The 25773-nt window shown below is 37.0% G+C and overlaps 2 protein-coding genes across 9 annotated transcripts in view; one reads left to right on the top strand and one right to left on the bottom strand.

The window, feature by feature from the left end:
* Nucleotides 1–25773, top strand: part of CMSS1 (cms1 ribosomal small subunit homolog) — a 383625-nt gene that overhangs the window by 50869 nt on the left and 306983 nt on the right. The gene's annotated exons all lie outside the window — the stretch shown is intronic.
* Nucleotides 1–25773, bottom strand: part of FILIP1L (filamin A interacting protein 1 like) — a 113525-nt gene that overhangs the window by 44044 nt on the left and 43708 nt on the right. Inside the window, exon 1 of one of the 4 annotated variants that reach the window (XM_059164360.1) lies at nucleotides 6441–6580. The exons of the other annotated variants lie outside the window; for them this stretch is intronic. The gene's annotated coding sequence lies outside the window, so the exon portion shown is untranslated. Of the gene's footprint in view, nucleotides 1–6440; nucleotides 6581–25773 lie in introns of those variants that run through there. 4 annotated transcript variants of the gene reach the window in all.

Raw genomic sequence — 25773 nt, 5'->3', positions numbered from 1 at the left:
GTTCCTGTCACTTCTGAGGAAGGACAACCCTTTAGTAAAATGAGGAATTCACTTGGAGACAAATTTAAATAAAGTCTAGATGAGGGAAGGCCCCCAAAGAATCTTAACTTTGCTTGTGATTCTTTGCATCTTTACCAAGCCCAGTGAATTTTACGGAATTGTAAGAAGAATCTTGTGAAGCATAATTTTAGGGGAATTGAGTGGAACCCCAAATCACTTGACAAGAAATTTTTCTCACCTTTCACTGAAAGATCTGTCTGCCCCATTTATCTAGTTCCATGAAAACCTAAAGGATAATATGCAACCTCAAAAATTTTCTTTTTAGTAAGTAAAAAATTACTCTTTAGTAAGTAAAAAAATTTCTTTTAGTAACACAGGTGTTTAACTATCTTGATAATAAATGAATCAATATTATGTTTAAAAAATAATCTTCCCTTTAGTCACAACAAATTACTTCTCACAAAACTCCACAGAGTGATTTACCTCCTCTTCCATTCCCAATTAACAGACTAACAAACTAAGGCTAAGGAACATGAACAGCATCTCACTACATGGCCCTTTGTTTTTAGCAAGAAAGAACTTTCTCTGCCCTTCTCAAGCTTCTAGGCCAAAAAGTACCTCCTTTTCTTCACATATAATAGCAGCAGTCACTTAAGTCTTGTCAGCCCAAATGTGATGACTCTTTCACATTCCTTCTCTGATTTCTGCTCAAATATTTGTTTTTTGTTTTGGTTCACTTAAAAAATTTTATTAAGAAAGAATTTTTAAAAGAGGGAGAAAAGGGGCGGCTGGGTGGCTCAGTGGGTTAAGCCGCTGCCTTCGGCTCAGGTCATGATCTCAGGGTCCTGGGATCGAGTGCCACGTCGGGCTCTCTGCTCAGCAGGGAGCCTGCTTCCTTCTCTCTCTCTCTCTGCCTGCCTCTCAGTGTACTTGTAATTTCTCTCTGTCAAATAAATAAATAAAATCTTTAAAAAAATAAAAATAAAAATAAAAGAGGGAGAAAAACTTAGTTTACCTTTAAACTTTTGTTCCAAGACTGGTAGGCCATGAGATATAGTAAGTCTGGCAGATTTGCTTCTGTCTGAGCCACTCATCTTGAAGGGCTGACCTCATCTTTGAGGCTGTTCTTGGTGCAGTGATTTGGTGCTCTCACAGGCTCAAATACTGCAGTTTTGTTAATCTTTTCTCTGTGCTTAAGAGTGGACTTTTTCCCCTCAGAGTCCTCCCATTTTCTTTGGCTAATTTTTCTGTAGTGATATGACCAGTAGCTTGTATTTTTATATAGTCTTCGGTTCCAGTTAAAGAGAATACCCTTAGTGATTACTGCTCCTTATTCTATCCTTCCCCAGTATTGAGATACGCTTATGCTGGATGAGTGTTTCCTTTTGGGGGTTTGTGGGAGCCAAGGCTATGGTAGAGACAAAAAGAGTGGAACTTGGGACGCCTGGGTGGCTCAGTTGGTTAAGCAGCTGCCTTCGGCTCAGGTCATGATCCCAGCGTCCTGGGATCGAGTCCCACATCGGGCTCCTTGCTCCGCAGGGAGCCTGCTTCTCCCTCTGCCTCTGCCTTCCACTCTGTCTGCCTGTGCTCGCTTTCACTCTCTCTCTCTCTGACAAATAAATAAATAAAATCTTTAAAAAAAAAATTAAAAAAAAAAAAAAAAAAAAAAAAAAGAGTGGAACTTGGATTTATGAACCATTATTCTACTCTTTAGTCTAACCACAGAGATAACACTATTTGTCCATGCCAATTTGGTATCATCAGTAAATATACAAGCAAGCTTGAAGACTGATTCTGTTCTGATTGATTTTGTTTTTTCTTTAGGAGTCCCACATTGTTCACCTTCACTTAATTTTTATGTATAGCTGACCTGTCTTTCTTATGTCACTTTTTCAGTCCATTAAAAAAAAAAACAAAAAAAAAACAGGTACAGGAGCATTGTGCAAGAGCTTCTTAGACATGCCTGTGAGTGTTAGTAGGTGAACTTGGGGTAGTGACATGTTATGGTGTATGGAGAAATTAGTTGCTGGGCCTGTTGTCCTGCCTTGTGCTTAGCACAGTACCTGAAAGATACTCAGTAAATCTTTGCTGCTGAAGAAGAGTTACAAGCCCTCTGCTGGCTTCAAAGATTGACATTGGAATTAGCTAACTGAAACTACAGAAAAATCACTCCTTTTTTGTAAAACCTAGCAGAGTCACTGAACTACCCACGAAAACTTCACAATCAAAGTGTATACTTTGTAAAAGGTAATCTGGTTTCTAGTTACAGCTTATAACCTTCATTAGTTAGTCTGCAGTTCCTGAGGAGGCTGTTTTAAAGGCATTGAGTCACTGAGTTTTGAAAGGGAATCTGCTAGCTGGGGAGGTATGAAGAGTGCAGAATGCTTACTTGGAAGATGCTGATCGAAGTAAGTTATCAAGTTGTGGTTCAGACCTGAATATCTTTGACACAGAGCATACATTCTTTCTGGGAAGTCACTCAGCTTCTAAGCAGAGTGAGCTTTGTGCCCCACACCCCCAGGACCTTTAGGTGGAGTTATTTGTTTTCTTTGTCTTCCTTTTATCACTTCCCTTCCATTGTAATAGCTTAATTGAACTCTACTGGTTTTCACCTCCCTTCTTTCCCCTTGCCTTCTTACTGCTTATACTTATTAACAATACTTTGAACCTTTCTGCCTTTTTTAAAAATTGGTTTTATATCCAAATTAACACCTCCAGTGCCAACGCTTTTTCTGGGGCTTCGTCCCTCATCTCTTTCTAGAACTAATTTAAGGAGAAAGCAAAGGCTGTAGCTCAAGAATGCAGGGGGCCCTGGCTCTGCTTCTGAGTAACTCTCTGAGCCAAGTCACACTGTGAACATCAGTTTCTTTTGTAAGGTGAGGCATTTGGATCAGATGGCAGGCTTCTTCTAGCTATAAAGCTCTGTGGACATTCCTTGCCAGAGAGAGAGACAGAGAGAGTGTGTGTACATTCTCTGAGGCCTGGGGATCCCATTGTCCTTATAGAAAAACTTAAGAAGTTTCTTCTCAAACTCACATCTGTGGAGTTGAGTGTTTATGTTCTTTTTTACTGCTAAAACTGTCCTTTAGGCTAGAATCAGAAGTTATAACAAAAATCAAGAAGTTGGGTTTGGCTACACCTTAACCTGACCTAATGGTACACTTACATACCTAATGCTTTACATAATTCCTTATCCCCCATAACACACACACACACACACACAGCATTCCTCATGTTTATCGTTTAAAAATAGTAATTGTCTGTTTAAGAGTTAATCTGATTTTAGAACCAGTAGGGAGTAGCAATGTGAGATGGTCAGACTGTTAATGTGTCATTCTCTGTTTGGGGGCTCAGAATTAAAACTGCTCCTGTCCTATCTTAATTTGCTAAAGCATCTGAGAGAACAAGCATGAAAAGGGAATGTTTCTCCCATATCTGAGAAAGAACCAGGGGACTTTCCTTGGAGAGTTTTTTCCACTTTTGTTTTGCTCAGCTTTCCCAATCAGAGGTAGTATTAGTACAGAAGAAAGCCAGGGAGAGATCATCTCAACTCTGCTTTTTAAGAAAAAGAAGGCTGTAGGAGGGCTTACAACAGTGTTGGGATGTGCCTTTAGGAATTAGTGCACCTACCATTCGAGGAAGAAACTGATAAGCCCATATTAAATGTAAGTGATTGAGTTGGTGGGCCTATAGATATTATAGTGATGGCAGAAGCAGCCACAGAAATATTTCTTTTAAAGTGTGTGATGCTAGCCGCTTATGCAGTGTCTCTTCATCTTTAAATCTTTATTTAAAACATAATTTACAGAAAGTAGCCAATCAGATTACATTGAATCTACATTCGTAGTCAAAGACAAATAAACTTCAAAAACCATTTAAAATTAATGATATACTCAAGAGGATAAGGTAAGATGTGTCAAATTTTTTCTAATATAGTGACCAACTATGTGAACAACAGATTTCAGTACGTGAAGCAGGTTGAGATTAATATTGCTTTACATCTTCTGGTTATTATTCCACAATATCCAGTTTTTATAAATAGTTCTCTTCCTGCCTCCCTTCCTTTTCCCCTTAAAGAGAAGGCTGTATTTTTTCTATTCACCTTGTAAAAGCATTCACGTTGCTCTGAAACATTAGATATAGACAGAACATGACCTAAGAGGGAAAAAAAGGGATTTTATTCTTGGTTTTCTTTCCATTTTCACTTTTCACCTCAAAATCCATTTATTACCAGTTAATTTTGGGGGGCGGGGAGGGAAGGAGCAGCAAAGAACCCTAAAACAAAATTCACAGCCTTTTGAGAAAGTAAATTTATGGGAATTGCAACTGGACTTGAAAACTAAGAAGTTCAGAGCTTGATTTGTGTTTTCATGTTGGCTCTTTCTATAGACTTCTTCACAGCATTAGGAAAATATCACAAAAATACCATTGCTTCACATTGAAGTTTAATTGCCATAAAAGGACAAATGAATTTATTAAGCATAAAATTACTATGTGCTTCATTTGGAAACATAAAAATTTATATTCATTCTACTAAAACGTTTTTTTCTATCATATAGATTGTCCAAAGGACTAATGCTTATTCAGAGAGCCCACTGTGTGATAATGTATCCATGATAAATTTTGTTTAACTTTCAGTTTTAAAAGGGTCTTAATGGGTGATTTGTTCTTTAAGCCATGCTTTATAGTTAATAAATGGAAAGAAAGTGTGGAATATTGAAGTGTGTCACTTAAAGATTTAAAAAAAATTATGCTTGCCTATTTAAAACAATAAAGTGCAGACCCTGGGAAACACAGCTGTTAAAGATTTAATAGAGGTTATGATTTTCACCAGTTGAACTATAGTTTATGGTACAGATGGCACTCTGGGTATAACTGAAACAATAATTGGTGGGTTTTGTTTCCCTCCTCTTCCATAAGTTCCAAAGAGTGGAATACCTTTTTACCAAAGCAAGAATTTTTCCATTTCCAATTACAGCCTATATCAAATAAGCAACTTTGTGTTGCATATTACGTACTTTACAGTGACCTGGGTGTTGGCCACTCTTTCTTCTCATTATGGTAGGCTTCCCTAGATTTGAAATAACAGTTTTAGGGAAATCCTCCTTTTCTGTACTAACCTGCAGTTTATATAGCCTATCTTCAGACCAAATAACATACAATTTTTGTTTTAGAATACCGAAACCAAAATCTTGCATTGCTCCAAACAAAATTAGCAAACACAAAACTCCTATGAAGCAGAAGTAATAGGCACCAATATTATATGTTTTAAAATACTCAACCACAGGAATTACTAGAAACACAGATAAATTCCAAATTTGGGGCATATAGAAAATGCTGTTTCAAGTGACAAATAAAATAAAGAGGCTATTTAAAAAGGGAAATAATTGTGATACATTTCTTAAGTTTTATTTTACAGTATATGTTTAGAGCAAATAAAGTTTGATGATAAATGATTTTTTCATCTCCTATTCCAGTGTTTTAATGTGACATAGTATATTTTCTTCATTAACTCTTCTGCTAATTTTTATTCTGAAAAGTAAAGTAAAATATGCAGATGTTCATCCAGGTGTTCAATATCATATGGTTAAGTGTTCATTTATAGCAAATAGCCTGTTCAGGGTTTAGATATAACTTAAAGTTCAGAATGCCACTGATCACCAAAATTCTTCTACAGACTTTACCTTTTAAATGAGCATTTCTACATAACAAACTATTGTCCAAAATATTACTCTAGAGAAACTAGCATTATCTTTAATTTTCAGTGCAGTTTGTCATTATCCACTGATTGAAATAAAAAGTTGGAACTCAAAATTATGAGAGTTACGTCCATGTTCAGAGTGACAAATGCTTTTTAAGACAGATTAGAGTTCGTAGGATTTTTTTGAAGCTTAAAAAGCGCTTAGCTTTTTATGTTACATTCATCCTAATTTCAGGATATATTTCTAACAGTGATTTCTAGTCTTTTATATGCAAATTCACAAAGGGGGAGGGGGTGAGAATAGGCTCTAATAAATCCACTACCATCTGGTAGTGTTTGGCACTTTGTTCTTGTTAGACATAAGGGAATTCAAGTCCGAGGAGAGATAAGATCAGATTTAGTTGTGGTATTACAATATATCCCTCCCACCACCCTTTCCCAAAGATTTCTGAACACAGGCAGGATTCAGTTGTGGCTCACTTGGAGAGAGCTTGTAATATGTAGTCATCCACCAGCACTCATCATTTAAAATCAAGTCCCAAATCTCTTTTCTCTATCAGAGTAAACTTTTTAAGTTTTGTGTGAGTTGAAAAGGTTTTGAACCTAGGGTTCACTGGACGCGCTTTTCGAAACCTGTCTGCAGTTTGTGATGCTGATAACTTTAAAAGACACCTACAGTCCGCCTGGCTTTCCGACAGCAGTGCCCCTTGCTGGAGCTGAGCGGCTCTCCCGGGCTTACCTGAGCTGCCTGCGCCGGGGCCGGGCGGGGACCGAAGGGGGCCGCACTCTCGCGGCGCTGCGAGCGGGCTGTGCGCGCTCCGGGAGTCGCCCGAACAATGCGAGCGGGGCGCTGAGCGCGCCCGACCTAAGGGCGTTACGTCACTGCGCTGCCTTATAAGGCACTCCGCGTGTGCGGCGCAGGCGGTGGGGGCGCGGGTGACAGCCAGATCCGCGGCGACGGCGGTGACGGCGCAGCAGCGGCAATGCGCCCCAGGTCCGCCGACGTTCGGACCGTGTGAACGGACTGTCGGTCCCCGGCTCCCTGCGGGGAGGGAATGGGCGGCGGGCCCGGGACGCCGGCGCCCTTCTGCCTGGCTAACCAAGTCACTGGGGGTCATGGTCCATCCGTTAGTAACTTTTTTCCCTTCTAGGGCTTTAAAGCTCTTGCTATTGCTTCAGATTCTTAAATGCACATCCTGTATTCTTGTTTAAACTTTTGTAAATACATTGTTGTTACATTTGTTTTTTTGGTTGCTGGGGGGAGGCGAGAGAGGGAGCCAGAAGCTTTTTTTGGTTTTGGGATTTTTTTTTTTTTTTGAGATATCCCCGGGGGTGATTTAGACTTCAAACCTCCTCTTTCCTTTTTGTAAAGAGTAGGGGTCCTCAGAGGATAGTATTTTATTTCCTGATGATGTAACTACCAAACAATTCTTCAAGTGATGATGGGAAGGCCAGATGAAATCTGATTTTTTCAGTGTTTTTCCTGAAAGAACCTCCTAGTTCTTCATTTCTGCATGCCTGTGTTTTAACGAAAGTAGTTCAAACTAATGTTTATTTGTCAGGTAAAGTTTTATTAAAAAAATAAATGTTTTGTGCTATACTTTCAAGATAAAGTATAAAAATAGAACTTGAGGACCAGTTTTAATCCATTTGTTTTCCTCTACCAGCAAACAAAGACATGAGAAGAAAAAAGAAACTGATCAAATATGACTGAATTAAACCTCTAGTATGGGGCAGATTTATAAATTCTTTTTCTGGGAAATGAGAACTAGCCTCTTAATTATTTTGCACATTAATAAGAGAAGTAATCTCTGAAGTTATAGCTAACTAGGTGAATCTGCTTAGTGAATTAGGGCTATGGCTGCCTTATTTGCAAGCTTCAAATGAATTGAGTAGTTTTAGTGACTTAAGTCTATTTAACTCTTTAAAAATAAACATTAAGATATGATTGTTTCCTATTATGATGTACATAGGTTTATAGAATTACTGTTTCCATATGTTTTGTCAAACAGGAATAATGAAAATAGTTTTGTTTCTTTTCCTTAGTTTGGAGTAAAGGAAGGCTGGTTGCAGAGAATATATAGTGAGTGAAAATGGTGAAAAAAAGATATGGGGCACAAAAACGTGTGTCATCGGGACGCCTGGGTGGCTCAGTTGGTTGGACGACTGCCTTCTGCTCAGGTCATGATCCCGGAGTCCCGGGATCGAGTCCCACATCGGGCTCCCAGCTCATGGGGAGTCTGCTTCGCTCTCTGACCTTCTTCTCGCTCATGCTCTCTCTCACTGTCTCTCTCTCAAGTAAATAAATAAAATCTTAAAAAATAAATAAATAAATAAATAAATAAATTAAAAAAAAAAAAAAGTGTGTCATCTTTTCTAAACTGTGAGCTCACTTTGATAGGCCTTCTAGATCACTCTCTACTGAGAAGCCTGTTAAACTTCTGCTTTTTATATATATACCGTTTTGAGAAGCCAATGACTATACCCTTCAATTGAGGTTAAAATTTAATATTTGATTTATATTTTTTATTACCATTTTAGATATTAGTTTTTTAGTTTTGTTTTTCTACCTTATAGTTGTGAAGGGTATTTGAATCTTTTTAGTCTCCTGTACTTGCCCTTTACTTATTAAACATGTCTTTGAGATTTGTATGCTAGATTTGATTCATTATAAATGAGATAAAATGATTGTGGTGAAAGTTGCATAAATTCCTGTATCTCAGCTTCAAACTGGTAACAAAGTATCTTTAACCTACGCCAACATTTTTATAACTGGTTTTGCCTCCTTTCCCTTTATAGGTACAGAGATTTCCCAACATTGGACTCTTTTCTTTCCCACATTTTTGTACTCATGCTTTGCGTTTACTTCCGTATTTTTGATTTCCCACTTCCCCTGTAAACTGTGCCGCATTATTTCCTTCTTTTGTTTAACTGCAGTAGCTGAAGAACAGAGAAGTTAAGTGTATACAACCCTTGTCTAGGGTTTTGAAGCAAGAGAAAAGAGGATTAGAACTCCTTACTCCTTGTGTGCCTTTCCTGGTGTCCCGTTACTCCCTGAAGCAGTGATCTCTGATCCAGCTATGACTCAGCATTCTGACTGAGATCATGGTGTATACCACTCTTCAGGAACCAATAATAACATTGTTGAGCTTTTTAGTTCATGCTAGTCACAGTGCTTAGTGTTCTACAAGTACTCCATCATTGTAACTTGGTATTAGTCATACTTTTCAGATGAAGAAACACATTTGGAAGGGTAAGATAGCTTGCCCAAGGTCATATTGCTAATAAAGTAACAAATGTAGTGATTTGAACCAGTGTTTATGTGTACAGCCTTAGTCTTCTCTTAATGCTTTGCTCAGAATCTCTCAGAAGTGTTAGTAAAGAAATGCTTGGATTTAGTTCAGAAGTTTCTATTTTTATTTTCTAGACTGAATGTTATACCAGGAAAACCAAGACTGACCTTTGCAGGCCACCCACCAGAGCCACCCTGATTATGTGCTGAATAACCCTAGGGAAGTCATTCACATTGGAGATCTCATGGATTTGTATATTGACTAAGACAGCTTTTTTGAGAATTTGTATATTGACTAAGACAGCTTTTTTGAGAATGTTGGCAACATGTTTTGGTCTAATAAAATTAGAACATTATGACAGTTTTCCGACAGATGAAAGTCAATGGTCTTAAGCAGGGGGGATCTCTATCTGACACAAGAAAGAGCACTCTGGGTCTTGTATTGGAAACTCCAACCAGTCATTGTTACTATGTTCTACTGGCCACAGGAGTCCTCAGGTAGACTTTTATTTCCTTCTTCCCCTATGAACATTCTCTTTGAGATATAAACTTTATTTTCTTGGCTTCTGACATATATTTATCAAAAGAATGGAATTATGACCACTGTGCCTCAGTCTTGGCTGAGAAAATTTTACTTACATTTTTACTGAAAATTTTATTGTCCAATTGCTATATGACTCTTCTTATTTTATAATCCAAAATTTCCTACAAATAAGTATAACTACAAATTTAAGTCCTCTCTATAAGGAGTAATTTTAATTTTAATGAGTAGTAGCTTTAGGTTGTTATTTGGAAATGATTCAGATGAATCTTTCTACCAATCTAATTGCTTTCTAATGAGGAAGAAGGGTTTGTAGGCAGCAAGGGTGGAAACTAGAATGTATCTGTTTAATTGAACCATAGGAATCACTTTTGTTAGTCAAAAACAGTTGAATATCAGCAATTTCCCATGGTTCAAGCTAATGCCAGGAGTTCGATACATTGATCGCAGCTACCGATGTTATTAGCCATGTACACAGTATTGTCATTTAACTGTTTAGAAATACTACCAACATGTTACTAAGCATGTCAAAGCCAGTTTCTCTTTGCGACGTAACTACTCTTACTTTCTTTCACATCCCGTCTCCCTGCCTTAGTTTCTTCTTGTGGCTGGTGAAGTCTTTTCCTCATTCAGATAAGTACGGGAGAAGCAGTATTCATAATTAACTACACCTTTCTTCCCAGCTGCCCACAATTTTAACTACTGCTTCTTTCATCAGTTAAGGGATGATGTACTCTGCTCCCTGGGAACTCTTTTGGGATTTATGGTATAGTAACACTTACTTTGAATGTGATATGTTTGCTCCTTTGCCTCTATAAAATAGTGTATGTGAAAACACCATAACACACAAAGGAAAACAATCCTTATCACAGGCATGTCCTATATGAGAAGCTGAGCATAGTGGGGACAGAACCAGGATAGCATGGGAAAAGTTTCTATAGTTTCATATTACCTTAGGCTGAAGTTGGATTAGCCCTAGTGTAAGCCTTTGGCATTGTAGTATTCCACCTCAGGGAACATTCTAATACCTCACTGGCAGGCTTCTTCGAAAGCAGTGTTGATTGTGAGCATCAGGCTAGCCTGCCATGTATCCAGTGCTGATCTCTCCTCTGCAGCTACACAGCTTAAAGGAAGGGACTGAGCACCATATGTGGGCAGCTGTAGAATGTAGAGCCAAAAGGGAAGTCTCAGGGCAAAAGTACCTTCTCTCCATGCCAAAAACAATCGCTTTCCTTTTTTTCTTTTCTTTTTTTTAAATAGCATTTTATTTTATTTTTAAAGTAGTCTCCATATCCAACCTAGGGCTTGAAATCACAACCCTGAGATTAAGAGTCGCACAGTCTACCCACTGAGCTAGCCAGGCACCCTAAAGGATCAGTTTTCTAACCTATTCCTTTACTCTTCTATTGCCCAGGTGTCTTCTGCCTAGTTTTGTACATGTAAGTACCCACACAAGGGGCACCTGGGTGGCTCAGTTGGTTGAGTATCTGCCTTTGGCTTGGGTCATGATCCTGTGATCCTGAGATTGAGCCCCATGTCATTGGGCTCCCTGCTCAGCAGGGAGCCTGCTTCTCCGTCTGTCCCTCTGCCTGCCACTCCCCCCTGCTTCTGCTCGCTCTCTCTCACTCTCACTCTCTTTCTGTCAAATAAATAATCTTTAAAAAAAAAATAAGTGCCCACACAAAATCTACCATATCTCTAGGCAGCACAACACTTGCACTGTGCACCTAGATAGAGCCTTTCACCAATAGTTAATGGGTTACAGTGAACTGAAGTTTCATAGAGACCCACTTGCTCTTATCTGCAACCCAAATCTCCTGTCCTCTGTAGTCCTTGAAGTTTCCAGAAGTCCTTCAGCTATTCCTATTCATACTTCAGCTGACTTTGGTTTTACAACAGGGACTAATACTCTTGAGAGCAAACTCAGGCTGATTACAGTAAGTATCAGTGGTAATACAGTAGTAATACTAGTGAAGACTGTTAATTAGATGATTTTTTTGTGGCTTTGAAAATCAATTATAGAACAGTTCAGTGTCCATGATAATTTGCAAAATGCAGAAAAGTAGAAAAGACATTTTACATCTAGTCCTACCTCATGAATACTGCCAACTATTAACAGTTAGATGTACAATTGACCCTTAAACAGGCTTGAACTGCATGGGTCCACATATATGCAAACTTTTTTTTTTTTTTTTAATTTATTTGACAGAGATCACAAGTAGGCAGAGAGACAGGCAGAGAGAGAGGAAGGAAAGCAAGCTCCCTGCTGAGCAGAGAGCCCAGTGCGGGGGTTCAATCCCATGGGATCATGACCTGAGCCGAAGGCAGAGGCTTTAACCCTCTGAGCCACCCAGGCACCCCGATATGCAGACTTTTTTACAGTGCACTACTATAAGTGTGTTTTCCTTATGATTTTATTAACAATATATTTTTCTTTAGCATACTTTATCACAAGATTATAATATATAATATGTATTATAAAATATGTGTTAATTATTAATGTTATTAGTAAGGCTTCTCTTCAATGGTAGGTTATTAATAATTAAGTTTTGGGGAGACAAATTTATATGCAAATTTTTGACTGCACAGGATTTGGTGCTCCTAATCCCTACATTTCTTTAAGGGTCAACTGCACTGTGTTCCCTTTTACTCTTTATAAACATTTATAAAATATCTGTGTTATCCCACTATGGCCTATATATGTATTTTTTGTTCTTTTATCTTTATATATTTTAATCATGTTCATTGCTTTTCTGTAGACAGGGGGTCATTTAAAAGCATGTATTTGCATATTGTCCCTAGAAATGGTGGCCACAAAGCCAGCCACTGCCTACTGTCCCTCTGACAGTGCTGTAGCTTTTGTTCCTCCACAAGTGAAGCAGCAAAGCCTACATTTAATAGAGACTCTCCTATTAATCCAGGAACCTCCTGTTCTTGGTTTACATGGATGCTATGACTTGGCTAGGGGATTCTAGTGAGCATGCCAGTAGGTGAACAGAATGACTTGGAGAGAATAAAGAATTGATAATCTGACACCACCATAAGATTATTAAGTAGGGAACTGGAAAAGCCTGCTATTTAGGTCCAGTCCATGTGCTTATTTATTTCTGCAAACATTTTGCGTTTCCTTGGTAACTAATAATAGTTTTGAGAAACTGTTAAACTCACAAATATTACTGCAGGAGTAAAAAAATCCTCGAATCACAGAAATTAGAGACAGAAAAGACCTATTAGGTCATCTTTTTTGTCCCTTGCCAGTACAGATTGTTCTCAGCACTTTGCCCAGTCCCTCTTTAAAGGGACCTTGTCTAATGGTTTGTACCCCATTTTTTTAAGTAGTTGATTTTTAAAGAAAATAGTCCCACAGAATATAATTGTGAAGGTTGATTCCAGGCTAAATTTTATAAAGAAAGACCTATAGATTCAAAATACAGGTTTTTGAACAGGTTTTATTTTGGGGGAGTTACTGGTATAGTTTAGGATATCATTGGAATAGTTAGGTAAAGGTGAAAAGCAGATGGGTGGGTTGACTTTATGTTTTTCTTTCATCATTGGAAACTCAAGTATCGCAAAACAGGAGGATTAGCTTTTAATATAAATTCACTGAAGTGGGTCTAGAAGGCCTGAGGAAATAAAGCAGTTAGGAAGTAAAGTAAATGGTTCATTCCAAGATTATATTTATGAAAGAGACATTTTACACTCTCCCTTCCTGTCTCCAAACCTGCTTTGTCCATTATTTATAGTTAATTATTGTTTGATGTGAAGATGGTTTCTAGCTGTAAAATCCCCTCCCTCAGTGAAGTAATTTCTTCCAAACCCCAGAAGGACAGAATAAAACTCTCTCATAGAGCAGTCACTGGTGGTGTTATAAACTAAATGCTTCAATTCCCTGTATTATGGCTAAATAATGGAAAAATATGGGGAAAATGATGAACAAATAAAGAAATATATATATATATATATATATAAATAAAGAAAACTATGCTTTGAGTTTTATTTTGAAGGATGATCATTTCATAAAAGCACATTTTAGAGTGTAAAAGGCCTTGGAAAATACTTGCTTTACTTATTGCCATCCCTTCTTCCCCCTTTTTAAATAGATGAGATAATTGGACCTCAGAGAGGTTTAAGGACTTGGCCTGAGGTCAAAAGTAAATTGGTAACCCAGCCAACTGTGTTTTACAGATCTGCATATCTCTTTTAGGAAACATGAAAAATCAAAACTGTCTTAATTAAACGGTATCATTAGTACTGTCAGAATATGTTTGAAATTATAATTAATATTAGAGTAATTTACTTAGGTTTATACTACAGAAATAATTTGGAGCATTAATGAGCTTGTTATCCACTTTATGAGCAAAAAATACAGTATTTTTGTTGCATTTCTTTCAAATTGAAGATCTACATATGACTGGTAATCAACTCATGCGATTAAGATTGACCATGCTTTGACAACTCCAGCCAAAAATGTAATGGAAAGATCTGAATTTTTAATATTAATTCTGTGCTCTCATTTAACACCATTATCTTGCATTCGTGCCAGGGGGCCATTCTATACATGAGAAATGCTATTACAATTTATGTTACTAGACATTTACATCATGAAACGCAGGTGGAAGGGATGTCGAACGTCTTGTGTTCATCCTTAGATTGAATTCTCTCTTGAGTGAGAACTACTTTTTTTCCAGGAGTTGGTACTTGCACATCCATTTGTCATTAGTCAGCACCGAATAGCTCCAAGGATTTCTTACTTCCCCAACAAATCCATTTCATTCCTTACTGAAAACTGGCGTCCTCTAACTGCTACTGACTATTCTTGGTTTTTCCAGGGAGTCCTACTGAATAAATGCATTGCTTTGACATGAGAGTGTTTTAAATATTTGAAGACAATTTGTCCTAAATCTTAAACTGTTCCTATTTTTATAATTTGAATCTTTTCATACTCTCTTTCTAAAAGTTTGGTGCTCAGAATGAACAAATTACTTCAGTATATTATTAGGATCATCTTCCCTTTTACAGACTTCGTGTAAAGTCTTTTGTGTTTTCTTAACATTTTCTGGTGACCACATCAGACTACTGTCATTGAGCTTACTGATCACCAGCCTCCTAATGACCAACTACATACCTAAGTATTTTCTTCATGTATTGCCTCTATAATGAAAGCTAATCCCTTCTATCCTCTGCTGGTTTTGTTTGTATTACATCTTTGTTATAATAACAATAGTAGATGGCACATTTAATGTTTAATAGATGCTATGCAGTATATGTTTTACATATATTCAGTGTCTTGTAGTAGGATTTGAACTTAGGGGATAAACACTATAACACAGAGGCATAGAACTTTGTACTTCTCTTATCTGCCACCTAGTTCACTGGGCTTGCACTATGGGTTGGTAGAGTGAGAATAGATCTTGGAGAAAATTTGGTCAGCCACCTCATCTTATAGTTCATATAAGTGAAAGCCACACTGTGCGGTATTCTGTTTATCGATACACAGATGGGGCAGGGCTCAGGCCAGAGTATGTTGCCTTTTCTACTATAGAACTCTAAAGTATTTCTGCTTTGTACAGTTTTTTCTCTCTCCTCCTCTTACCTCCTTCCCAGCTTCCCTCACCTGCCTGCCTTCCTCTCTTCCTTCCTTCCCTTCTTCCTTCCTTTCCTCCCTCCCTCCTTCCCTCTCTCCCTCTCTGCCTCTCTAATTGTTTCTGCCCCTATAAGCATTAAAACAACAATAACATTAATAGAAACCACATTGAAGGGATCATGTAAAATCCTATCATACAGTGTTTTAAACTTCTTTCATTTATTGCCAACTTCTGAATCTGTAAATTCTTTATCTTTTTAGATTATGATATAAATTTAAGACTTTTATCAGATATATTCTCAGTCCTGTGATTTAGATTTCAGAGCTCAAATATGCCATTTATATAAAAAAGATGCAGAGAATAGGAAGGGAAAGGAAAGGCATTGCTGCCATTTATTGAGAGCCTACCATGTGCCAGTCACTGTGCCATGCCCTCTGCCTTGATATCTCAAACCTCCTTCCTGCTTTTTGAGATTTTATATGAGGGCTGGAACAATAATACTCCACACAGAGTAGATACTCCATAAACCTGATGAATAGAAGAGACTGTTTTGGATCAAGCAGGAGAAAAGAGGTAATGATCTTTCATTATCTGACTACTTCCATTCATTGACTTACTAGCTTTTGATTTATTTTATGTGCCATTTATTTCACAGCTCCACTGAGACAAATGCATGTGCAAGATGCTATAGGATACAATTTACAGTGATAGATTATGTCCTTGTGCTTTTAAATCAAGTGAATACTAATTAAATCTTAATCTAGAAACTATTCTTTCTTTCATTTAATCAAGTTTCTTTAATTCCCTTGACCACAAATATTATTTGCTAAGGAAATTTGCCCTTGGGTATATTTAACCATCCAAAGGGGAAAACTTTATCATGATACTGCTCTGACAACCCACAGACTCAAGGAATAAAAACTTCAAGAGCAGCGTCCCTTCTCAGGCAATCAGCTATGGCCTAACAGTGGCTTCTTGGCAAATCATAACTTAAAAAACAGTGATTGCTTTTCAACCATAATCAGTTCTAATGACTACTGCTCCAGTTGAGTTTTAAAACATGCAGAATCAACTTTAAATTACTCCAAATGACTACTGCCCTAATGATGCCAGTATGTTTAAGTCCCAACCCATTTATTAGCACTGGGAAACTCGAGAATCACTGATGCTGATGATCAGTGACCTCAAATTGAGAAACTGAGATTTGTATTCAAGCACTGATGTACTCTGATAAGGTGGATAGAGTACAGATTTATCATATGATTGATTGCTAATTTGTGTCATTATTATACTGTGCCATTTAAGTGTGCTATAAATTAATTTTCAAGTATATCTTATAAATAACCCAGTTAAATTTCATCATCTTAACCTTTTTTGCAGAAATTAATAAGAGTTCTTTATTAAATGCAAGGGGTTAAAATTTAGCAGGAGTTCATAAACTTACATTTGGCATTTCTTCCTTTTTCTAAATATATAATAGACTTAAAATAGGAAAGTGGTTTAGGTCTCACTTCACCTCCAAGAGGTGCTCACTTTGGTTAAAAACAGTCTCCATCCATGCATGCATGTATGCATCCACCTGTCCATCCATCCATTTGTCCTCTATCTATGGCTACAATTTACTAAAAACCTATGGAACAGATGTCTAACTCTTTTTCTTTCTTTCCTCCTCCCTGCTCAACGCGCACACACACACATACACACATTACACATGTACATATGCAGACTTTCATGTACACTCACCAATAATTACAAGAGGAAATGAAAAACAGTGGAACTCAGCTGTTAGGTCAGGAATGGGAATTTGTTCCCCAAAGGCTAAGTGAAATATCTTTTCATCTAGTCATGGTGACCTCAATAACTAATAGCACTTTTTGTGCACAATGATTATCAATATTCATTTATGCCAGTATGTTAGTAGTAGGTTGGTGGGAGGGTGATTGGCATTGATGCATGGCTTCCACTTGTACATTTAAAAACATTTATGCTCTTAAGAAGATAAAAAGGCTGTATTCTTCAATTAGGTAGTACAAATGAGAAAATATTATTAAAATTCCTGGAAGAAAAAAAACCCTTTGTTCATAATATTTGCTTATTGCAATGTAATTAAATAGGTAAAAAAAGATACAATATTTTCCCTTCTTAATTAAAGAAGTTGGAATTTTTAAAGGTAATAATGTGTGTGTGTGTGTGTGTGTGTGTGTGTGTGTGTGTGTCTTTGGTGATTTATAGTTATACAAGAGTTAGGCCTAGACTGCATCTACTATATTCTTTCAAGAGGCATTCAGCAACTATTGTTTGAGCACCTTCTGTGTCTGTTTATTACTATGCTGAGTTCATGGCAAGGGAGGAAGAGAGTATAAAGCATGACCCTACCCAGATTTGATGGGTAGATAAACAAATGAAGAAAAGCTAAAAGGCAATTGAGTTGGGATGCTGCATTTGGTAAAAGTATGTTAGGCCTAGAAATATCTGGAAGGTCTTCATAACAGAAGTTAAAGTTCATCTGGCTCTTGAAGGGTATTTAAAGAATTCCATGAAGGAGAATGATAGACCAAAGGAACCCTGGATTGAATGGGGTCACTGATTATCTCTTGTTGAACAGTGGTGACCCTCTACAGGCAGCTGTGCAAGTGCTAGACATTGCAGCCCTGGAGGAGAGAGTGATCATATAAGATGGAGCCAAACTATAAATGGGTCTTATAATTCAAGCAATGTGGTTTGGATTTCAACTCAGTGTTACAGACAACAAGGTGCCATTGGCAGTTTTTGAGCAGCTGAGTAATATATTGAAAGCAATTTTAAATGTACCTTTATAATCTTTGGAGAAGTGAGGGTATGGAACAGCCTCTTCTGAAACATTTTAAAGACCTTTTCTGAATTTCAAAATAAAATAGATCCATAATGTTTTAATTAAATAAGACAATTTATTTGTCTTTTTTTTTTTTTAGGTTTTAATTATTTATTTGTCAGAGAGAGAGAGAGAGCGAGCACACAAGCAGGGGTAACAGCAGCCAGGAGAAGCAGACTTCCCACTGAGCAGGTGGCTTGATGTGGGACTCGATCCCATGACCCTGGGATCATGACCTGAGCCGAAGGCAACCACCCAACTGACTGAGCCTTATTTTAGTCTTATTAAATATTAGAATGGTTGTTCAACTAATGGCTCTCTTAAGCCATTTACTTGGCTAGTAATAATTTATCAAAGACTCTTCCCAGAAAAAAGTGAGTAGTTGGGTAAAGATCTTCCAAGGCTGATTATATTTCACACACACACACATATACGACACTCTGAATATGAATCACTGAATGAACAAATGATTTGTTTGCTTGTTTGTTTATTAATTTTAATGATGTTCTTTGCAGAGGTATCTATATGATCCATTACTGAAAATGGAGGGAGGATCTTTATGTTTTAGGTACACCTTCTTAACTATTTAGCTATCAGCAGTTTTATTTGCTATTTTTGTATGATAACTTGAGAAAAGAATCTTCTCAGAATGCTTTTTGTTGAAACAATTTTTCTTCTTTTTTTTTTTTTAAAAAGATTTCATTTATTTATTTGACAGAGAGAGATCACAAGTAGCAGAGAGCCTGATGCGGGGCTCAATCCCAGGACCCTGAGATCATGACCTGAACCAAAAGGCAGAGGCTTAACCCGCTGAGCCACCCAGGCACCCCAGTTTTTCATCTTCTAAGAAAAGAAATTCTGATTGTTTTGTTTGGGTCAGTTTCAGTATTTCATAAATTTTATTATTTAGAATAGCTGTGCTAGGAACTGTAGTTTTTTCCGGCTACCTCATGATTTTATTGGGCTTTCATCTTTCTTTTGGGTTCATGAGTTATTTAGAATTGTTTTTTAATTTTTAAACATGTATTTTTGGGTAGAGGGAGAGATCTTTTTATCACCCATTATATTATGGTCAGAAAATATAGTCAGTATGTTATCTACCTTTTGAAGTTTGGTTTTGTCTTTTTTTTTAAGATATTTATTTATTTGACAGAGACACAGGGAGAGAGGGAACACAAACGGGGAGCAGGAGAGGGAGAAGCAGGCTCCCCGCTGAGCAAGGAGCCCCATGTGGGCTCGATCCCAGGACCCTGAGATCACGAGCAGAGCTGAAGTCAGAGGCTTTAACCCACTGAGCCACCCAGGTGCCCCTACCTTTTGAAGTTTTTTTAGGTTTGTTTTATGGTCTCACTGGGTAGTTAGTTTTTTTTACAAGTTCCCTATCTGCTTGAAGAGAGTATAGTGCATAATCTGTAGGAATTAAGAACAATGCTCACTAGATAAAGTTTACTTATTGTGTTGTTAGAATCTTCTACAACCTGACTGATTTTTGGCTGCTTGATTTATTAACGGCTATGAGATATATGTTAGAATCTTCCACTGTGATGATGGATTAGTCTGTCTTTGTGTTTCTGTCAGTTCTTGCTTTACATATTTACAGTTCTTGCTTTACATTATTTTCAGATGCATGTAAGTTCAAACTATTTCTCAGAAATAGAATTCCTTTATATTATATAATGACTATAGATTTTTCCACCTTGAAGTCCCTTTTGTCTCATATTAACATAGCTATGTAACCTTTCTTTTGGTTAGTAGTTGCCTGATATCTTTTTTCCAACCCCTTTTCAGCTTTGCTATATTCTTATGTTCCAGTGAGTCACTTATGAACTGCATGCAGTTGGGAATTATTATTGTTAGAATTGTTTTAATCCAGTCTGACAATCTTTGTCTTTTAACATGACCATTTAGTTGTATTACAGCGATTATTGACTTATTTGGATTTTACTTTTGCCATCTTATCTGATGTTCCTATTTTTACCACCTTTTTTACTTTAGTTATTTTATTTCTTAGCTTATTTTGAATTTTATTTTTATTTATTTTCTCCCTTTTTACTTTAGAAGTTACAAACTGTTTCTCTTCTGTTAGGAATTAATTGCCCTATAAATTCTACCTCACAAGTTAAAGTTATCAGTCTAAAGTTAATCAGCATTTTAATCCCCCCAAAACTTAAATAATTTCAAACACTAATTCTGAGTATACCATTCTGATTTATAAATTACTTGTCTTATGTTGTCTTGTATTTTAGTTTCTTTTTTAATTCTCCAAGATTTTATCATCATCTGTTATTGTTATTTTAGTCAGTGTTGGTTTAGATGCACCAACATATTTACCACTTTCTTTCCAAATCATCCCTTCTTTTATTCCACACTTCCACCTGGGATCACTTTTCTTCCATCTGAATGCATATTTTTGAAGTTCCTTTAGTGGAAGTCTGCTCTTTGTGCACTCTTTTTATTTATTTGAATGTCTTTATTTTACCCTTGTTCTTAGGAAGATTTTTACTGAGTGGAGACTTCTAGGTTGATACTGTTTTCTGTCAGCACATTGAAGATACGATGCTACTTCTGGCTTCCTGTGTTAATGTTGAAAAGTCAGTCATTGATCTACTGTGTCATTCCTATTCTCTCTGGCTGCTCTTTCATTTTGCCTTCATCTTTGATATTTTGCAATTTCATTATGATGTACTTAAGTACAGATTTCTTTTGTCCTTCCTGGGTTTCATTGAGATTCCTGAATCTGTGGATTGGTGTCTTTCTTAAGTTCTAGAATATTGTTAACCAAAGTTAACTTGACAAATGTATCTTCTGAAAATTTTTTTTTCTTTCTTTATCTTTTAAAACTGAGACACATGTTAATTAGATGGTCTTAATTAGACTGTTTGTCATATCCTTTAACTACTCTTTCAGTTGTTTTATCTCTTTAGCTCTCCTGGCTCCATTTTGTAATTTCTTCAGATTTTTCTTATAGTTTAGTAATTCTCAATGCTGATGTGCAATTATGCTTTTCATTTCCAAAAGTTTGGGGGTTTTTTCTAGTTTGTTTAATCTTTTATAGTCTTACTATTCTAATCAGAAATTTCTAACTAGAAATTTCAATCCCTTTTTTATCTTTAACATATTAAGTGTGTTTTACATGCAGTCTGATAATGTAGATATCTGAAATCATTTATTTATCAACAGCTCTGGTTCTACTCTCATTTCTCTTTCAATCATTGTACATCTTTTTAAAATTTCTTTTTAGTGTTCCAGAATTCATTGTTTATGCACCACACCCAGTGCTCCATGCAATACATGCCCTCCATAATACCCATCACCAGACTCACCCAACACCCCAGCCCCCTCCCCTCCAAAACCCTCAGTTTGTTTCTCAGAGTCCAGTCTCTCATGATTCATCTCCCCCTCCAATTTCCCCCAACTCAGTTCTCTGCATCTCCCCATGTCCTCCATGTTATTCCTTCTGTTCCACAAGTAAGCAAAACCATATTGACTCTCTCTGCTTCACTTATTTCACTTAGCATAACCTCTTCCAGTCCCATCCATGTTGATACAAAAGTTTGGGTATTCATCCTTTTTGATGGAGGCATAATACTCCATAGTATATATGGACCACACCCTCTTTATCCATTTGTCTTGGTTCTTTACACAGTTTGGTGACTGTGGCCATTGCTGCTATGAGCATTGGGGTACAGATGGTCCTTCTTTTCACTACATCTGTATCATTAGGGTAAATACAAAATGTCTGTACTGCCTAGAGCAATCTATACTTTCAGTGCCATTCCAATTAAAATTCCACCAACATTTTTCAAAGAGCTGGAACAAACAATCCTAAAATTTGTATGGAACCAGAAGAGAACCTGAATTGCTAAGGAAATGTTGAAAAAGAAAAACAAAGCTGGGGGCATCATGTTGCCTGATTTAAACTTTACCACAAAGCTGTGATCACCAAGACAGCATGGTACTGGCACAAAAACAGACACATAGACCAATGGAACAGAGTAGAGAGCCCAGATATGGACCCTCAACTTTATGGTCAAATAATCTTCGACAAAGCAGGAAAAAATATCCAGTGGAGAAAAGACTGTCTCTTCAATAATTGGCGCTGGGAAAATTGGATGGCTATGTGTAGGAGAATGAAACTTGACTACTTTGTCACACCATACATAAAGATAAACTAGAAATGGATAAAAGACCTCAGCGTGAGGCAGGAATCCATCAGAATCCTAAAGGAGAACATAGGCAGTAACCTCTTTGACCGGCCACAGCAACTTCTTTCAAGATAGGTCTCCAAAGGCAAAGGAAACAAAAGTGAAAATGAACTTTTGGGACTTCATCAAGATCAAAAGCTTCTGTACAGCAAAGGAAACAGTCAGCAAAACAAAGAGGCAGCCCATGAAATGGGAGAAGATATTTGCAAATGACACTACAGACAAAGGACTGATATCCAAAATTTATAAAGAATTCCTCAGGCTCAACACACACAAAATAAATAATTAGGTCAAAAATGAGCAGAAGACATGAACAGACACTTCTCCAAGGAAGACATACAAATGGTTAACAGACACATGAAAAAATGTTCATCATCATTAGCCATCAGGGAGATTCAAATCAAAACCACATTGAGATACCACCTTACACCAGTTAGAATGGACTAAATTAACAAGACAGTAACAAATGTTGGAGAGGATGTGGAGAAAGGGAAACCGTCTTACACTGTTGATGGGAATGCAAGTTGGTATAACCACTTTGGGAAACAGTGGAGATTTTTTAAGAAATTAAAAATAGAGCTTCCCTGTGACCCTGCAGTTGCACTATTGTGCATTATTTTTTAATGTGTTTTCAGATTTTAAAATATGAACTTATATATTAGAACTCTATTTGCGGGAATTCTTTGAACCCTAGGTTGAAAGTGGCTTCCTCTAGGGAGGATTTACATTTGTTTTTTGCCAGATGTCAGGGGGTATTTTCAGCCTAGAATCTCTAGATGCAGGGTTTTTTGTTTTTTGGTTTTAGACCACCCAGTTAGTATGAGTTTGGGCTGCCAATTCTCATACGGGCTAACTTCTTATTATAACTAATCAGTGGAGTTTATTTCTCCTCTTACTCCAAATGCCATAGTTCAAGGAAAGCAGTTTTCCCTACAGTGCCTAGAGGTTGATTTTGTTTCTAAGTCACCTTTACATTCATGGTTTAGCTTTTTGCAATCTATCTCTACGTAGGGTTGGGAGGACCCTGGGCTTTGTCCTCTGTGCCATCTGATGCCATAAAAACTAAAATACAAGTTTACAGAATTTTAAAAATGCTCTCAAAGCAATAGCTGTTACTTAACTTCACTGCTGAGTTTTCACTTTTATTCAGTCTTTAACCTTTGAATATTCCTTAATAACTTGCTGTCTCAAGGATGTATATTTTAAAATATTTTATTCATTTTACTTAGCACCTTGGGTGTTTTGGTGGTGGTGGTATTGTTTTGGAGGGTTTTTTTGTAAGACAAAAACTTAGAGTAGCTAATCAGTTTTAACATTGGAATTGGATATTAGCGCAATATAGTCTAATAGTGAAAATCTAGCTGAAAACTATGTAGGAAATATTTCAGATTAATATGTTAGAGTCACTTGTTTGTTCCTTTTTGCTAAGAAATGGAGTTTAAGCTTACCTCAGCATTTCTGTTCACTGTTCACTGTACTAATTGGCTACCAGCAATTTTTCAGATGCCAAATAATCTAAACATTGTCTCAAATATAAGCTCAATTTTTAGCAAAACTTTTTAAGTTTTAGTCTTTGTTAAGTCCATACATTAATAGGAACATAGATCTGCTGTCTAGAGTAGCTCTGATCCACTGGCACTTACTAGTTACATTTATAGCAAATGTAATTATTTTCCTGATTTTTCAGTTACTACTTAGTTTAGGCAAACACATACTTCTCGGAGCCCAGTGTAGAGAGATAGTCTAAGAGAGTTAAAGGAAGCTTCCTCTATACTTTTACTGAACCACTGTGAGAAAGCGGAAATTATCGAAGTCTCAATTCTAAGTGCTTCCAAGTGAAATTATTCTTATAGGAATGATGCCACTTTCAGGAAGGTAGCCCCATCTTAAACTCAGGAACTTTTCACAGAGCACCAGTTAAGTCTCTAGTTTTGTACAGCATAACATGGAATGTAAGAAGATAGCTTTGAATCTTGGAAGAACTTCCAAGATATGGTGACTTTAATTTGTTTGCCTCCATTGAGAACTGTCCTAAAAACAGTGCCCCAGGTCATCTAAGTAGTCTAAAATGTGAGTAACCGAAAGGAGACGATACATTAGCTAGGATGCTTCCAGCCATAATCAACAGAAAACCTGGACTCCCTTTGCCTCGAACAATGGCAAAATATATCATTTTACAATAAAAAATCCAAACTTGGGACAGGCTCCAGACATGACATGTTTCCTCTGCTTCTCTGGTTTCTGTGGCTCTGGACTTTTCCCCTAGATGGTTTCATCATCACCCTGGTAGCAAAATGGCCTCAGCACTTCCAGGCATCACATCCAGAGGTAGATCACATGCATCACCCAGAGTTAGAATAGGAACTATCTCTTCTGGGTTCTCCTAAGGAGCTGGTAACCTTTCTCTTAACTCTTCCCACCACCCCATCTCCAAAGTCTTATTGTTTTATCTTACTGTCCAGAACTGTCAGAAAAAAGGTGAATGACATCATAGACCAATTAGATTTTGTTCCTAACCTGGACAGTGTGTCATACTCCTGTAAGTCATGTGGGCAATGGATTATTATTAGAAGTTCTCTTTTGTTTAAATTCTGAGTATGCTGTTGACCTATAGTTATCTCTGTAAAGAGTATGGAGACCCCAATTGATGCTAACTCCAGAAAGAGCTGCAGAAATGCTGTGCTCAGCACTTCTCAGCAATGCTCACAAACTGGGTGAATTGCACGAACAAACTTCAGTCAGAAGGTCTGGACCTTTGTACTGCTCTTTTTAAATTGATCCATGACCTATACCGTACATAGTTCTGAGTGAGGGAGTGAGTGAGTGGCTCACTGTTCTATTAAAGTGAACTTTAAGGCCAAAATAAAAAAGTTAGGAAACTCTCATATTTGAAATTCTATTTTGTCCTGTGGTGTATGACTTCTTTTTCTTTTCTGGCCAAAAAATTAGAGGTGATTAGGATTAAAGCTTTATGACATTTAAACCTATCAGTCTTCAAAACTAAAACATAACTATAGTTTTGGGGAGGAAGAATCCCCACTGATTTTCTAACCATTGCCATTATTTTATAGACTCTTTATCATAGCCTTTAGTAGCTAAGAACTACTAGATGTAATGCTTTATTGGTAAAGTCAGATATTTATTGTTTCCTGTGGAAAGTGAGTATTAATACTGTGTCACTTGTTGATCATTTTCTTTAGACATAATATAGCATTTTTCTGTGGGCTAAATTTATATTCTATTCTCCAGAATATTAAATCTGTTTGACAAAGTGAATTTAGGCCTCTTTAACTCCACTGACTCCATAAATGCTATATGTGGAAAATTATTTAGCTTATGTGAAAATGTGTATCTCTACTTTTAGGATCAATGTAATGTTTCATAAGCTTTGAGAATATGGTGTTCGTGCTTCTTAAGAATCCCAGCTATAAGTAATAATGAAATTTATCATTATGGCTGACCTACCAACTCATGTTTCTATATGTATAGTTCTGATTTAGAAGTTCATGTAGTAAGCCTACTTACTTGCTTTCTCCTCAGATTGTTCCTGCCCTTAATTCACTATCGTTCTTTTACCCTTAAAAAGTGGAAATTAGGG

This window comes from Mustela lutreola, chromosome 2 (genome assembly GCF_030435805.1).
Source record: "Mustela lutreola isolate mMusLut2 chromosome 2, mMusLut2.pri, whole genome shotgun sequence".
Classification (NCBI taxonomy): Eukaryota; Metazoa; Chordata; class Mammalia; order Carnivora; family Mustelidae; genus Mustela; species Mustela lutreola.
This window is presented reverse-complemented; position numbering and strand designations above follow the sequence as displayed.